The following is a 3813-nucleotide window of genomic DNA, read 5'->3' on the forward strand; positions in this document are numbered from 1 at the left end:
ACTTCCATGAACTCACCCTGAAAATAACTGTATTTAAAGAAAAAAACAACAGCATCAAGCACAAAACGACACTTGAGAAAGGAGAAAGATGGGGAGAATAAAAAAATATATTCTATTCTAAAAGAGGGAGGGGGGAATTGAAGCGGGTGCTTATAAATCCCTCCAGGTTGTAAAGCCACACACACACACTCGAATTCCCCCTTTGGATATGTGGGGTGCGGGAGAGTCAAATGGGGTGTGTGTGTGTGTGTGTGTGTGCAGGAGAAGAGGAAGCCACTGGATCCAGCTGTCAGAAACGGAAAGGAAAAGATGGAGGGGGGGAGAAGGAAACCATAAGGCAGAGAGGGAGCCCGACCGTCATTTTCTACCCGAATTTTCTACTTTAACTCAGAATTTTCTACCTTAACTCAGCCTTAAACAGGCGTCGCGCTGCCCCCGACGGACTACTACCTGCTCTCCTCCCCGCGTCTCCTCCTGCTGGAAGAAGGGCGCCTTCTCAGCAGCCCCCGCGACCGCCCTCGATGGCTCCGCTTCCTGCTCGCCCCTCAGCCGGGGCTCAACGCAGCCGCTGGATATCAGCTGACGGACTGGCAGCGGCCAGAGACGGCTGCCGCAAGTGTCGCAAAAGAGCGCCCCCCTCCCACTCGCGGTGTGCTTTCCGGCAGCCGCCTCTGGCCGCGAGAGGCTGGTCGCCATGGAGACGGAGAGGCGGGGAGGAAGGTGGGGGGGGTTCCGTGATGACGCATCGTCGCTTCGATGCCCCGCCTCCCGCGGGGAATGGGAAAGCGGGCGCTGGTTGAAGAAGAAAGTAGAGTGAAATGGTTTTTTTTTTAATTTTATTTTTGTCAAGCATCTATAACATTAGAATAGAATTTTTATTTTTTTATTGGCCAAGTGTGATTGGACACACAAGGAATATGTCTTGGTGCACACGCTCTCAGTGTACATAAAAGAAAAGATACCTTCAGCAAAGTACAACACTTACAACACTTAATGAATAGAATAGAATTTTATTGGCCAAGTGTGATTGGACACACAAGGAATTTGTCTTGGTGCATATGCTCTCAGTGTACATAAAAGAAAAGATACCTTCATCAAGGTACAACATTTACAACACAATTGATGATCAATATATCAATATAAATCATAATGATTGCCAGCAACAAGTTATAGTCATACAGTCATAAGTGGAAAGAGATCAGTGATGGGAACTATGAAACGATTAATAGTAGTGCAGATTCAGTAAATAGTCTGACAGTGTTGATGGAATTATTTGTTTAGCAGAGTGATGGCCTTCGGGAAAAAACTGTTCTTGTGTCTAGTTGTTCTGGTGTGCAGTGCTCTATAGCGTCGTTTTGAGGGTAGGAGTTGAAACAGTTTATGTCCAGGATGCGAGGGATCTGCAAATATTTTCACGGCCCTCTTCTTGATTCGTGCAGTATACAGGTCCTCAATGGAAGGCAGGTTGGTAGCAATTGTTTTTTCTGCAGTTCTAATTATCCTCTGAAGTCTGTGTTTTTCTTGTTGGGTTGCAGAACCGAACCAGACAGTTATAGATAATCATAGGATACAAATTTAACACTTACAGATAAAAGTATAAACATGATTATGAATACACCAATAAAGGAGAATAGTTGTAGCTCAGGGTTGACGTGAAGGGTCCTTGGTGTTCTCTGAGCTTGGTTTTTTTCCTGGGGTTTTTTTTTTTTTTTTGCAGATATTTCATTACCCAACTAGGTAGCATTATCAGTGCTATAGCGAAATGTTAAGGGGGCAGGAGATGTAGGCATGTAAGGGAGCGCATCAGGGAGGAATTCCTGGGGGTGTAATTTGGATGCTGGCAACTTAATGCTTGCTGATATCAAGCCGATTCTCTGCTTCCACCAAGGAGGGTTTAGGGCAGTGGTGGGATTCAGCCTGTTCGCACCACTTCGGGAGAACTGGTTGTTAAGTGTCTGAGCAGCTTGGCAAACTGGTTGTTGGAAGAAATCATTAGGGCAGAGAACCGGTTGTTAAAGTACTTGAATCCCACCACTGGTTTAGGGTGCAAAAGAGATGGAGAGAAAGATATGTGTCTACTGTCTATGGAGATTCTCAGTCATCCAAGTCATGGTTGTCCCAAAGGTGCTTTTTTTTCCAAGAGGCAACAGGATTTTCTGATTTTTCTTTGAAGAGGTTTTGCTTTTCATCCAAGAAGCTTCTTCAGCTCCTACTGGATGGTGAGGAATGGAAGGATTTATACTCTTTGCAGATAGCTGGTCATTTATACTCTGCAAGGAGTATAAATCTTTCCATTCCTCACCATCCGGTCAGAGCTGAAGAAGCTTCTTGGATGAGAAGCGAAAGGTCTTCAAAGAAAAACCAGAAAGTCCAGTTACCTTTGAGACAAAGATAGGGTGGTGTTTTTTTTGGGGGGGGGTTGTTTGTTTTAGCATGGATGCATTGATTATGCTCTAATCATTTTAACTGTTGCTATCATGGTTTCAAGCCGGACAGCCATACACATTTAATTAAATTACCACTATTTCACTGAAGCTGAGATTCAAGTAATGAATGCCATAATTATTACAGTATTTCTTTAATGGTTCTGTATTTTACATTTTGAGTGTTGATATGGCCTAAGAACGAATCAAAGTATCAAGTAATGAATAACTATCAAGTAATGAATAACCTAAAACAACATATAGTACCTTTGCTGGTGCTATTTAATTTTCCCTGGCAAATGTACCCAGTTTTGAAGGTATCCTAGTAAAAGCACATTTTCAAAATAGCATACAACAAAGGTTTAAACCACTCTCTATAAAAAACCCTACAGTAATCCAAATGTTTACAGCAAAAATTGTCGGATACACAAAGACATACACATTTTCTAAAGCTTCCCTATCTCCAAAATATCACCGGCTATGGCAAACCTCCTTCCCAGGCTGAAGGTAATCAACAACTGGCAGATGACCTGAATGAGTTTTACTGCAGGTTTGAAAGGAAACTACAGCCACCTATCTCCACAACCCCCATCTCAGACACACCAACAACAGTCAAGCCTCCTACAACTGACCCCATTTCATTGGGTTCACAACCCCTAGTGATCACAGAAAAGGAAGTGCAGGACCTATTTCACAGACAAAAGCCAGGAAAAGCTCCAGGCCCAGACAAGATAACTCCTTCTTGCTTAAAAGTCTGTGCTGACCAATTGGCCCCCATCTTCACCCATATTTTCAATAAATCACTAGAGATGTGTTATGTTCCTTCTTGCTTCAAACGCTCTACCATCATCCCAGTGCCGAAGAAGCCCACCATCAAGGAACTGAATGACTACAGACCAGTTGCTTTAACATCTGTAGTCATGAAAACCTTTGAAAGGCTAGTGCTTTCCTACTTGAAAACCATCATGGATCCGCTGTTAGACCCCTTGCAATTTGCATACCGAGCAAATAGATCAACAGATGATGCTGTTAATATGGCTCTGCACTACATCCTACAACATCTTGAGTCTCCAAAGACCTATGCAAGGGTCCTTTTTGTAGACTTTAGTTCAGCATTCAATACCATCATTCCAGACATTCTTCTAACTAAGCTAAACCAGCTACAGGTACCGGAACAGACTTGTAAGTGGATCACAAGCTTCCTAACAAACAGGAAGCAGCAGGTGAAGCTAAGCAAGATCACATCAAATACCTGTACAATTAGCACAGGGGGCCCTCAGGGCTGTGTGCTCTCCCCACTTCTCTCTGTATACCAATGACTGCATCTCCAATGATCCATCTGTTAAGCTACTGAAGTTCGCAGATGACACAACAGTGATTGGTCTCATTC

General features: G+C 43.5%; 1 protein-coding gene across 1 annotated transcript in view; it reads right to left on the reverse strand.

Moving 5' to 3' along the window:
- WDR7 (WD repeat domain 7) overlaps window positions 1-626 on the reverse strand; it is a 261730-nt gene extending 261104 nt beyond the window's left edge. The window contains exon 1 of the mRNA XM_058168102.1: window positions 451-626. The gene's annotated coding sequence lies outside the window, so the exon portion shown is untranslated. The remainder of the gene's footprint in view (window positions 1-450) is intronic.
- Between the last annotated feature and the right edge of the window lie 3187 nt (window positions 627-3813).

This window comes from Ahaetulla prasina, chromosome 2 (genome assembly GCF_028640845.1).
Source record: "Ahaetulla prasina isolate Xishuangbanna chromosome 2, ASM2864084v1, whole genome shotgun sequence".
Taxonomy (NCBI): domain Eukaryota; kingdom Metazoa; phylum Chordata; class Lepidosauria; order Squamata; family Colubridae; genus Ahaetulla; species Ahaetulla prasina.